This window comes from Adiantum capillus-veneris, chromosome 13 (assembly GCF_014529385.1).
Source record: "Adiantum capillus-veneris isolate H3 chromosome 13, ASM1452938v2, whole genome shotgun sequence".
Taxonomy (NCBI): domain Eukaryota; kingdom Viridiplantae; phylum Streptophyta; class Polypodiopsida; order Polypodiales; family Pteridaceae; genus Adiantum; species Adiantum capillus-veneris.
In genome coordinates, this window is record NC_140943.1 from 155,510,662 (window position 1) to 155,524,172 (window position 13,511).

General features: G+C 41.7%; 1 pseudogene; it reads right to left on the bottom strand.

Moving 5' to 3' along the window:
- Positions 1-213: 213 nt before the first annotated feature.
- The window catches only part of LOC147445142 (uncharacterized), a 45,413-nt pseudogene continuing 32,115 nt past the window's right edge, over positions 214-13,511 (bottom strand).

Here is a 13,511-nt window from a genome sequence, read left to right on the forward strand (position 1 = left end):
CACCCTAAAATTTCGATCTTTACACCATGCTGCCGTGTATGACTTATACTACAACCAACAAAGGTTATGAGTGGCCGTCCAAACATCTAGAAATCCACGAGTCGTACATTGCAAACTTACCTTGGTCGTGCAACCCCGAGAGTACTCCCACTCCTCCTCAATCACTTGTTTGCTGCACTGTTGTGTGCTTTTCAATTGGTTGTGCAACCATCTTCACCTCATGAATGTTGGTAAGCTCTCAAGACCCGCCGGATAATGCATCGGCGATCGTCTTCCCCGTCTCCACTCGATTCGTGCCCTTTGTAGCTCTTGCTTTGTATCCTCATATTGTGAAATCCACTTTTGCATCATTGGATTGTGAAGCATGCAAAATCGATTGATTTTAGCCTCTAGATCTTCCATCATTTTTTTCTCAACACCAAGATTGCACATGACAATCCCATATATGCGCTCATCATCTATGGTTCGCCATAGCATGTCTGGGGCATGATCAAATCCGTCTAGCCACTCTCTAATGTAAACTAGGGACTCTTATACCAGCCAACATTCTGCAATGCTACCCTCCGGGCATGCCTTCTGGCGCACATACCCCTTGAGCGTTTTCATGAAACATTCTAAAAAGAACATCTATCTAAAATGCATTGTGCCAGCTATTTCCAGCTCATCAACTATGTGAACAAGAAGATGCACTTGAATGGTTAGCATGGTAGTAGGAAAGTGTTTCTCAAACATGCATACAACCTCCACAACGTTTAGTTTGGTGGATGTTATGGAATCTATATGGATCTTGTTTTTTGAGATCCATTGCACCAATGGCTACCGGTAAAATAAACTACAAAACATCTATAGCAATGATATTAAAGTCCACACACGGATATGCTACACAATTCCCACTATGATATATTCCACTTAAAACATACCTGACACATTTTATGCCAATCATGTGACTTCAAACCAGTAAGGTTCCCTTCTTTAGTGAAACATGTTCAGAGCGACTGCATTACGCCAGTGGGCGTTCACATGGATTGAATGATCTCTTTTACTTCATGTTCTTGGCCTCCTGTCAAAATCCATGGCGCTTTAGGGAGTTTTATCAATCCATCGGGTGTTGTCTTGCGGCCAATATTTCTCCATACGATCAACATTTCTACGGTCAATTCTAGACCCCAAAGTATCTTTCTTGCCAATGAGATCGTCACACAACAAATTACCGACATTCTTGAATATGTGCATTGGATTGAGCAAGTGATTGATCATGAGTCTGGGCCAATATGGTAACTTGTACCATAGAGAGAGTCTCTTCATCCCTAGGGGCACACTCTCATCACACATCTCCTTTTTCTCTAACCATGCTTGAGTAGACATCCTTGGTGGCTCTCTTCCCAAAAAACCAACATGTAACTCGTGATTCTTTGAAAGATGTGCTTGATGACCTTTGTAGATTTTCTTCTTCAGTGAGGGCACCCGATGTGCATTAAGTCTAGGTCCACATGTGACACATGCTCTGTATCTGCTTGTTTGAAGCTCTTCATGTATACACATGCCAAGAGATAAGCTTGAGAAAAACCAAGGTTTATAGTGTTTGAGTTTGAGTATATATCACCTGAGCATTCTGCTAGTCCGGGATAGTCATGCATGGTCCACATTAGAATGTCTCTGATCAAAGCATTTCGTCGACCTGCGTGTTGGCTCATATCCACCACTTCTATGCCCGTCCACAATTGTTGTAGATCTTCCAATAGTGGACAAAGATACACACCTGTATTCTTCACTTTATATCACCCCAACACAATCAAGCTTAGAAACAAGTGCCCCTTCTTGGTAGTCAACCACGGGAGAATGTTGTAGTTGACGATGACAACTGGCCATACATTGTAAGATGTTGACCTCTGACCAAATGAATTTATGCCATTTATAGCCAGGTCGAGACACACATTTCAAGCTTACCTGGAAAAATCCGGCCATGTGTCGTCTATATGCTTCTAGGTCGCACAATCTATAGGAATCTGCAGCACACCATCCGAAGATCTATTCTCCTCGTGCAATGATGCTAGGGCGGCCGTGGACTTACATTTGGAGAAATGTTTGATGCGAGGCAGCAGAGGAAAGTGTTGCAAAACCTTTTGTGGAAGTTTTTATCATGGAGGTCTACTCGATATCTCTCGGAATCATATTTCGGACACTTCTTCATGTCTATGTATTCCCCTCTGAAAAGAATGCAATCGTTAGGACAAGCATGAATAGAATTGTCATATATTGCCCATGTTTTGCAAGATCTTTCTTGCTTTCTCTCTGGAATCTGGCATGACATTATCAGCTGGCAGTATGTGCTCTTTGAGTAATCTATACGGCAAAAAAATGCGGTACACTTGTGTAAGTAATCTATCGAATCATTATACATTTAGAATATTTTATTGAAATAAATACATTGAACTAGATCACCTGAAAAGTGTTGTGATGCTACTGTCACTCCATCCAAACTTTGCTTGTATGTTGAGAAGAACCAATAGCACCTTCAATCTAGACACATGTGCTCCACCATACAATGGCGTATCGGCTTCACGTTTCATGTCATCATAGATAAGCCTTTCTGAATCCATGATTGTCTCGATCATTTCATCGATCTCGGGCTCAACATAGCCTTGTTGGGAATGTGGTCTGCATGATCACCCTCCGAGCTGTCACAAGCTACATCTTGTGGCCTCACGTATGCTGCTTGACCACGAATACGTCTTATATTGGGTTGCAAGATTGCTGCCTATTGGCCAGCCTTAGAGTTTGACGACTTGTAATTGGGTGAAAGCATGTTAACCTGTCACGCTTTTTGTGCTAGTTAGCAGTTTCAAGTTAGCACATCTTCAAAAAGTTAGGCGTCCGGTAAATGTTTTACAAATAATATCAAAATTTGTCAGAGGTTCTACATTTGGATTCCTTGTTTCAAGTGCTTTCTATTGGTATATCATATGTCATAGATCTTGGAGATGTAGCTCAAGTTATTGTACTATTTAGCATATGTCAAAATTGTGCTAGTTAGCATTGTCCGGGACATGAAAAAGCATGACAGGTTAACATGATTTCACCCAATTGGCAACAATTGGCGAAGCTTTGCAGGGTCCAATAGGATGCCAACATGTGCAATTAGCAAGAGGGGTCGACCAAGAGAGAGAGGGGGCTGATTTTGGCAAGGAATTATCACTTACACAATTACAAAAGATCATGTGTGAAGTAAAGAAGACTATCTCTGCTTCTCAAGCTTTAATGGAAAGCTCATCATCTACTCCAAGCTTGTGAGAAGGGAGGCCTACACCAACAACTCTTGGCTTTGTGATGCAAATCCAACCAAGAGCCAAGCTTCAATGCATGCTCATCTCCTCTACCATGCTAATTACTAAGCTATGCTAAGCTTTTAAGAGTGATTATGTGAGGAGACATACGTCTTTCTCGTAAGAATGCTCCTTCCTCTCGATCTACTCTCATACCCACTAGCTCTCACCATCTTTGAAGGTGTGTAAGGTCTTGGGTCTGAGACCGTGATGGAATTGATGTTGTGTTTTCAAGTGTAATCTTGGTGCTTGAAGCTTCCATCTTCATTGCACCAAAAAGTTATTGAAGGAGCACAAACTATTGTATTGTAAAATGTCTCTCTTGATGGGGGAAACCTATAATACAAAGCCTTTTGGAGGGAGACCGGCTCCATGTAAATCTGGTCCTCAACTGTTGTCAATAACTTGATTTCTCTCTCTTTTTTGAAGTATGGTTCATGCCTATCTAACTAGGTGTTATGATTTTGTTGATCTCTCCATCCAAGTACTCTTACTATGCTTATTAGGAATCTATTCTAATGAAATGCTCACTATGTCTATGTTATTTTCCGCTACACACAAGTTACTAGACCATTAAAAGTTACATTGGTATCAGAGTACAAGGTTTCTCTTTTCTTGCTCAAGAAGAGAGGTCCTCAAGAGCTGACTATAAATGGTTGGTATTATTAATTACAATTGAGTAAGTAGAATAGGGATTTTTAAGCCTTGCAGTGCTCCTACTTCGTGTAAATAACGGGGTATCACGGTCCTCAGCTATGGTCTTAATAGTGGAGTACTACAGGGCTTGCCTATGGCTTAACCACTATTGAACTATTAGAAGCTAGACAGGAGCCGGTACTATTTTGGTGGTGAAAGACCCTTTCTTTTATTCCTTGCAATTAATGATATTCAAGCCACGAGTACAGGATCTTGAGTGCTTTTGTAAAGGAGTAGCAACTAGGGCTTGAAATGCCAAAGTACACTTAAAAATTTTACACCTAAAAGTTGTTAGAAAGGCTGACAATTTTAAAGAGAGTGAAATTAACGTTAATAGCTTTGATTTTGCTAATGAACAGGTGTTGGACGGGCGACTCACACACACATGAAGTTAAGAGGAGTAGCAACTAGGGCTTGAAATGCCAAAGTACACTTAAAAATTTTACACCTAAAAGTTGTTAGAATGGCTGACAATTTTAAAGAGAGTGAAATTAATGTTAATAGCTTTGATTTTGCTAATGAACAGGTGTTGGACGGGCAACTCACACACCCATGAAGTGCATGCAAACACTACCTAGATCAACATAATGTCAATCGAGGACACAGATGACACGATAGGCACACGGAGGAAATCTCTTTAGCTTGTCAGGCTGAGACCATCCTACACATACAACACTCAGGAAGGCCAACTAAACCACAATCAAAAACCTCACTGCTCTCAACTACACCACCTAGCCACATACACACATACGGAAGGTAACTCACCTAATCATGCCAGATTCGTACGAAACTTAAGGAACACCATCCCCTCACTAGGATACACCTGTCCCTACGCTTCTACATGCAAAACCCTCACTCTAAACCCGTCTGCGGAAAATGTGTAGGATGACAGAGCAGAATTTTGAAAATGCCCGAAACTGAAATTTATGAGTACCTATGCGTAGCTTATGTCGCCACAATTCTATAGACTACTAGCACGCAGAAAATAGACATCGTTTGATACACTTACGGCCACAAATAGCTCGTAGATGCATCAGCGTGTGCGCTTTGTCTCGCATGGAATGCTTGGCGTTGTCGCGTAGCTCTCCTCGAGCCTACAACAATGGTGCAGTCGGATCTCCAATGTGTTGAGCGAGCCGGGCGTAGCGAGAGGATAAAGCTCACGCTCACTGTCTTTCTCTCTCACACACAGTAGACGGCAACGCTAAGTTTTGATTATGATAAAAAGTCTTTTTTACAAAATGACCTAGGTACCTTATATACTAAGGCTACCTTAGGTTTAACCAAAAAATGGGGTTGAAAGGGTCAAATGGCTTTGTATTTACAATCTTGAAGTGCCATTGCACCCCTGCTTGTGAAACTAGAATAACTACGCATTACAAATGACATTTATAGCCATAATCCGCAGCATTTCATAACTCGCAACCCATAAGACTTTGGTACGAAACTTGAGTTATGTTGTGTTGCTGACCCAACGGTCAACATTCCCCCCTTCCGCGTTCATGTCGTCCCCGACATGACCTGATTGTCGATGGCGATGTGGTCTTTGCTGGCGTTTTGTTGTTGGAAAGAATGTATAGACTATAGCCTTTGCACTAGCTTGTCTTGTTCGTCCAATCTGATGTACATAGTCTTCACATGATTCAGGAAAATCATAATTGATGACGAACTTTATGTCTTTCACATCCACGCTCCGAGCTTCAGCATCTATTTCTGTCATTATAAGTTTACTGCCAGATCTAAATTCAAAAAGAACCCAATGTCGTTTAACTTGACTCTTATCATCATGGATAGAGAAAGCTCCACCCATCATTTGCTCCAGCAAATCTGTGAATTCGGAATATTTATGATTCTCAGAAACAACTTCTACAATCTGTAGAATTAAGTGATTGGCTTTCTGATCTTGTGAGCCAATGAAAAATTTGTAAGGATTTTGTAGAAATTGTATGGCTAAACCCTTAACTTCTTTAGGCAAAGTTGCACTGCAATGCAAAGTCTGTCTGTCAGGCCGAATCCAGGACTTAATTATTCTAATTTGAGGTTCAAAACCCTGCCGAGCATTCGATGCGCATTATCAAGGACAAGCTTTTGCGATGCTCTGATTACCCTTATGTCTGCTCTTTGTCATTGAGGACTTCTTTGTTCTTGAGTTATGTTGTGTCGTTGACCCAGCGGTCAACACTTTGCTATTGTTTTGGATTCATCTGTTGCACTTCTTGTATCTTTGTCGAACCACAACAAGAACTATGATCCATTAGAGCAGACATCTATCATCATAACCATTCATCTTTTGAGATCCTCTGATTACTTTTATGTCTGCTCTTCTTCATTGGGACTTATTTGTTCCTGTGCAATCATGTTGTTAGTGTTGTCTGCAGCTTTGTCATTGTAGGCCATTCTTCGACTCCCCATTGAGGAGAAGTATGCTATGATCTTGAATTGGTGCTCCAATTCAGTGTCAATTGATTTGAGTATCATTTCCTTATTGTTGATGTAGAAGGAATATGTACAAGAGGATGGTGATAGGTGTCTTTAGATTAGGGTCTAAAACCTGGATGACCAAAGGGAAAAAAACCCGATGGGAAAAAAATGCCTTTGGTATACGCTCTTATGAGCAGTTGAACGTGAAGTACATGTTCATGAAAGGTGAGTGCTTGGGTGAAACACGGAAAGAGTGCCTGATGCAAGTGCCAATTATGGGACACTCTATATGCATATGAGAAATTTGTCAACAAAAGCATGCAATGTGAAAGAAGGAGATGATGGGTGTTTCGAGGAATAAATGTAGCACGTGTGAAATCAAAAGATGTCTCAATAGCTTCCACCTTTCCAAGAAGGGTTTTCGATGTAGAAGTTTCTCCACTCATATCTCACTGTGCTCAGTACGTGAGTGTCTTTTGGACCTTCTCTTTCACTTCACCAGACTTAAGTACTTAGACTTTGACTCTTTTGCTCACCTATACCAGCATGAGCGACACAACTCAAATATGCTCAACTCTTCCAGCTTGAGCAGTACCTAGAATAGCTAAGACGCTTAGACCACAGAGAATACTACTTGAAGCTTTGGGACTAGCACCTCACTCACTTTGTGGCTTAGCTACTCGACTCTGACTTTTATGACTTGTCGGTTGCCTGTTGACAGTGCTTTTGACAAGTTCTTCGGCTGTTGTAGTGGCTGCTGAGACATACTTTGTGAAGTTTCATCATTTCCCTGTACCTTCTTCTCTTTGTAGTGCTCAAGCCTCTCGTCAGTCTTTTCTTCATGTGGATTATGGATTTTTTTATTTTTTCTTAATAATAAACAAAGAAAATCTTAAAACAAATCAACAAAAGCAAAATCATTCAAATAGAAATCTAAATGCTATGTACACTATACACATGTCCCTAGGGGCTCATATATGGATTTTGTCCCCATACTCCTCTGTAACACTACTATGAGGACATATACTCTAAATTTCTTCAAAAAATTATCACAATAAAATGCAAAAATTCAATGCATCTCACAAAACATTGCCCTCTAATAGTCATAATGTTAGGTCCGCATTCAGAATGCCTCCCCCCTTCCTATTTGGAGTCATCCTTTGCGACAGGGTATCGCAAAGGGTATGTGTTGTGCTTGGGCAATTAAAAGTTGTGCCTATGTAGGCCTTGTAGTGTAGCCCTATTATGCATACACAGTCAATGCATGCAAAAGATTTATGTTGTGCAAGATGTGGGTATAAGCACTTTGCTTATTGGCATTTGTTGGCGAGGCTTCCTATTCTAAGCAATGTAATGGTCTTTGAAGCTCCTGTATCGTTGCTTGATTGAAGCGACTTGCTCTTTTCTAACTGTACTATAATCGTAGGAAGAATTTTAAGAATTCAAGTGGCGATGCACTGACAACAGATTTGTTGTTCTTCTTTGGGACCCATTTCTTTGTGATTATTGGCTGTTTGTTGCTGGCTCTCGTTTGGGAACCTATACTTGCCCATGTTTCATTTGTGTTTGAAGAGACTTCTTTGGGATCCAGCTTTTTGTTGTGTGAGTCGACAGTGGTCTTTGCTTCAGCCCTTGTACGCTTGGTTGGGGACGGGATTCAGGCTTTTAAAATTGATACTATGGTTGTTTGGGAATCCAAATGAATTCCTGACTTTTTTGTGCTTGAATCAACTTCTTTGGAGCCCAAACCTGAGTTGTGAAAGCTTGTGACTTTGTGATATTCTTACCCGTCCGTGAACGCTTTCCTTGTTTTTGTTTTGGTGTTGGATCTTGTGATTTGTCATTAGAGATCTTTGTCTTCTTGATCCATATCTGTTTTTGGCCGATTTGGCTTTTTGGTATCCAGATTTGTCGAGCTTTTTGGCTTTGACTTGTTGTCCTGTTCTTTTGATCTGTCATGGTTGTTGCTGAAGGGGTTGGTGATAGTGATGGCCTGAGTTGATGATAGGGGATGTCGTAAGATTCATCACTATCGCTACTATCCTCAGCAAGGTTGACTTCTTGTACTTTCCCTTGATTTTTTGGCTGGTAGGGGAAAATTACTGTTTGTTTGCTCGTGGGTGATAGTTTCTTGGAGGACTTTTCTAGCCCATTGATTAGAGCATTGTTAGCTCGTTGCTCGGGTCGTATTCCTCCTAGCTGAGTCTTTGCATCTTTATTAGGAGCCATGTATGAGGATGCTTGTGGTGGCTGTGTCTTCACAGAGGAATTTGGAATCCACTTTTGATGCACTTTATTCATGTAGCGATGACATTAATTCCCGGGTCGTTGATCTTCTTGAAGCTCGAAGTGTTCTACAAAGTCATAGAACTCGTCGTTTTCTTCATCTTTTGATGCTCCACTTTTCTTTGTTTGCTCCTTATTTTGAGAGCTTGTTGATGTCTAGTTCTCTTCGTTTTCCTGGATTACACTCACTGCAAAATAAGGAACGACATCATAGCCATTTTCATCACAAAACTTTGATGTGGGAGCATCCTCCATGGCGCACACTTCCAGAGTAGCCAAGATGTGTTCCCATCCAAAAGGCTCTAACTCTTCTTCACGAAATGGTTCAGGGATATAGTCCTTATCCTCTATAACCGGCTCTAGGATACATTCCTCCCGTTTCAAGCTACCACATTGTGAAGCTCCACACATCCATAGTTCTTTAGGCTTACCTAACCAAGCTGGAAGTTCTGATCCTGCTACTATGGCGGAATCAAACTCCTCAACCAGTGTTCTCGTCATATCCCTATAGCTATGGTCCCTCAAGTTTATCTTTGTTATGGTTTCCATATGTCTCAGGTATATATGGTCATAACCCCAATCTTGGACCATTTTCAATTGTCGCATGAATGGTCTTCCCAGAATGATGTCATAGTTGTTCTTCTTGCCAAAGTCAACAACAGCAAAAGTGTGTTCATATTCAATGCCACAAGAAGTAACAAGTACTTTTTATAGCAGTCCTAGGGGCTTTTCCTTGTGTCCGTCTGCAAGTTGTAGGGTCATTTGTGTGGATATCAAGGTAGGTTTTCCCCATTTTTTCCAAACCTCTTTGGTTGCAATGGCCACACCAGCTCCACTGTCAAGGATTGCCATGGTTTTTACATTATTGAATTCCACAGGAAGGGTGGTGTTTCCCTCTTCTCCCTCGTAATACTCGCCTACCTTGTTTAATGCCCACATTAGCCCACATGTTTGGTCTTATTCTGAGCAACTCGGCTAACATTATTGTACAGGTGATTGGGGTAGATAGAATATCTACTAGCGCCTTTGAATCGATGGCCTTGTTGGGAGACAGTCTCTGTGATGGGACTGCAACCACATCTGACTTGGTCTCGTACTCTCCCATGTAGGACGGTAGTGTTCTTAGCGAATGGGGTTGACTATCCATAGATTGTACAGATCCTTTGTTGCCCCAATACGATTGCACGTCTAGATTTTGAGATCCAGTCTCAAATTCCTCTATTGGTGGTAGAAACACTCCTCGTTCATCACCAGTCTTGTCTACTCGTCTTCTTAGGTCATCGGCTTCATTGGCCTCTCTGACTTGTTTCCACAATTCGTCAAGACCATCTATCTCTTTACAATCCTCGGGTATAGCTTGGTGAAATCCCTCGGAAGAGTTATTTGTGGTATTCAGTACTATCCTTGGTTCTAATGCTGGGTCTTTGGGGTTTGGTCTGATCTCATGACTAGAATCTGGCTCTTTTAGTTCCTGGTTTGGTGGGATTACTTGTGTAGGCATGACACGGATCACATCCTCAGGTTTTGCAACTGGTGGTTCTAGTAAATCTTGGGCTGTTTGAATCATTTTCTGGCACATTTCAAACCTTTGCTTCTCCGGTTCCGCATAGGGATATGTCATCCACCTGTGTTCTTGGGTTTGGTTGTTTTTGAGCCTCACATCATAGGTTTTCAAGAAGGCATCTAATGTCTCATTAACCTTCTCTGCCAACACAGATCCTCCTGAACTAGCACTTCGCGGTTTCTCATCCGTGGATGGTTCTTCTAGAGGTTTAACCATATGTGTAAGAGAAGGTGCCTCCTTTTCCTCATGTTGTTTTATCTTCTCCTCAGCTTCCGTAAGATTCTCAGCCAGGGATTTTTTCTCTCGTTCCCTGCGTGCTTTCATCCTAGTCTTTCTAGCTTTCCAACTATTTCGTTTGCTCTTGGTTTTCTGACTAGGTGCGTCTGTCTTTGGTCCATCATCTGTCTTTGGACTCATGTCACTTTCCGTGTTCTTTGTCTCTGGATTCTCATCAGCTTTCTTTTGAGCTTGTGCTCTTGTAACTACTTGAGCTGGTACAACATTTTCATTTTCTGAGCTACTAGGGAGCTGAACAACCCCTAATACATTTTTTGTGATTTTCCTCATTTGGTTTGGGTTTTTCGGGCAATCGGGAATCAAGTGAGTGATGCCGCACTCAAGACAATAGGCATTTACTTCAGTGATCTTCATATGAGGGCATTGTTTGACCAAGTGTTTGTCACGACTTTTGTGACAATCTGTCTCTGGTTGAGGAGATTCTTTTAGCATTTCCTCTTGGCTATAAGCAAGCTTTGACCTAGATAAGCCGCTATTTGCAATGAATCGCAATGTCCTTTCGTCCATTTCATACCTTCTTTCTTTTGACTGAAACCCCGGAGGTGGAGGTTGTATCGGCCTCACCACTCCATGTGTTTCTCTCACTTTTTGTTGCTTCGAAGGGTAGTACTCACTTTGGTTGCTATACCACATTGTAGCTGGTACTGGCGTTGGTTTATTTGATGCTTCCATCATTGGAATGTATCTCATGTCTACTGGCATTCTAGCACCTGGCAGCGGAGTTTGTTGTCCTAAGACAATCTGTGGCCTTAAAACTTCTACTGGTCTTGGCGCATTCCCCGTAATGTATCTAGGTGGAGTAGCTAGGTGCTTCTGGAATAGGTTGTACATACCTCTCCCTAGAGTTTTCCATGCTATAATAGCACTCTTCCCCCGTCTGGTTCGTCCATTTTCTCTCAATTTCACACCACTTCGGCTCTCCCGAATAAGACCTTACAAGAGGAATCAACCTCTTGACCAAGTCGTCGATAATCTTTTCTTGATCAGTAGGTGCCGTTGGCTTGGCAATGGACTCATTTATCTGTGAAACACTGTGCTGAGAGGATGTGTCATCTCCTTGACTCTTCAAGTCCTTTTCTTTGTATGCCTCACAATTATCCACTAGATAAAGAGCTTCTTTGATCAACTCGTTTAGCGTCATCCTCCTTATCATATGCAGATCCTTCTGAAGGCCCTCATCTCTCATTCCCTGGATAAAGATCAGCATTAGTCGTGCTTGCTTAGGTAATTCCGCTCTTGGACAGAGCTTAACATATCTCTTGAGCCGTAATGATGCTTTGCGTACTGATTCATTCTCTTTCTGTTTGAATCTATGGATTTGCGAGACCGTGTTGTGAGCAATGCCTTTTGGCGAGACTTATTCAATAAACTCCTCGCTCATCTAGGGTCTCAAAATCCCCTTTTTCCACCAAGTTGAACCATGTACCTGCATCATCTTCTAGAGTCAATCCAAATCCCGTAAACTGTGTCGCAAAATCTAAAACTTTCTCTACTCTAATCACTCTTCTAAAAGCCGTTACGTGATCTCTCGGATCTTTATCTCCGGAGTATTTTCTGTTTACCCATTTCTGGACTTGGGATGGTCTAACTCGTCGATTGTCTACAAGTCTAACCAGAGACTCTCCCAATCCTTCTCTCGTTATCGCTCTTGAATGGAATCCTGGTGGCTCTCTTCTTGGAATTCCTATAGGAATTCTCCTGTTTGGTGGAGGCATTTGTGGTCCTTCATTGAACAAATATCCACCTCTTTCTAGTACAGTCTGTGGATTTGTGCTTTCTACAACTTTGTATTCTCGTCCATACTTGTCGACAACTATAGATCTCCATTGACAGTCGAATCCGTATGTGTAGACATATAAGAGCTTGTAATACGTTAACTCTTCTACGTGTGGATTTGAGCACCTATAAAGATTGACCTCATTGTCGTCAATGTATCTATATAGTCCTTCACTCTCATCACCAATCATCCAAACTGTAACATTTAATGGCCTAATAACTTATGTATAGCCGAAATTAGCATGAACATACTGGGCATTCATTAGAATAGATTCCTAATGAGAATTACAAGAGTGCTTGGGTGGAGAGAGCAACAAAAAGCATAACACCTAGTTAGATAGCATCAACAATACTTTCAAAAGAGAGAGAAATTAAGCTATTGACAACAGTTGAGGACCGGATTTGCATGGAGCCGGTCCCCCCTCCAAAAGGCTTTGTATTATGGTTTCTCCCATCAAGAGGGACATTGTACAATACAATTCTTTGTGTTCCTTCAAGACTAGCTAGTGCAATGAAGATGGAAGCTTCATACACCAAGCAAAACACTTGATCAAACAAAACTTGAATTATCCCCATTCTCAGACCCAAGACCTCACACACCTTCGAAGATGGTGAGAGCTAGCAGGGTATGAGAGTAGATTGAGAGGAAGAAGGAGTATCTTACGAGAAAGATGTACATCTCCTCACATAATGACTCATATTAGCATAGCTTAGCTTAGTAATTAGCTTGGTAGAGGAGATGAGCATGCATTGAAGCTTGGCTCTTGGTTGGATTTGCATCCACATGCCAAGAGAGTGTTGATGTAGGCTTCTATCTCACAAGCCTGGAGTAGGTGATGTGCTCTCCATTAAAGCTTGGTTGAAGATAGAGTATTCTTCCTTCACACATGGTCAAGTGTGAGTGTGTGTGTGTGTGTCAAAGCCAAGCAAAAATCAGCCCCCTCTCTCTCTTGGGCGAGCCCTTGTTGCTAATTTGGTCTGGCTTTTGCCTCATTGGACCTCCCCAAGTCAAGCCAATGGGTATTAAGCAGCATAAGTGATAGCCTTCTGACATGTGTCCCCCTTTCCCCTTTTGTGAGAGCTTTAGGTAATTAAATAATTAAACTAAACTCTCATTGGACCCCTTTGCCTCCTGGCCAATAGGAATC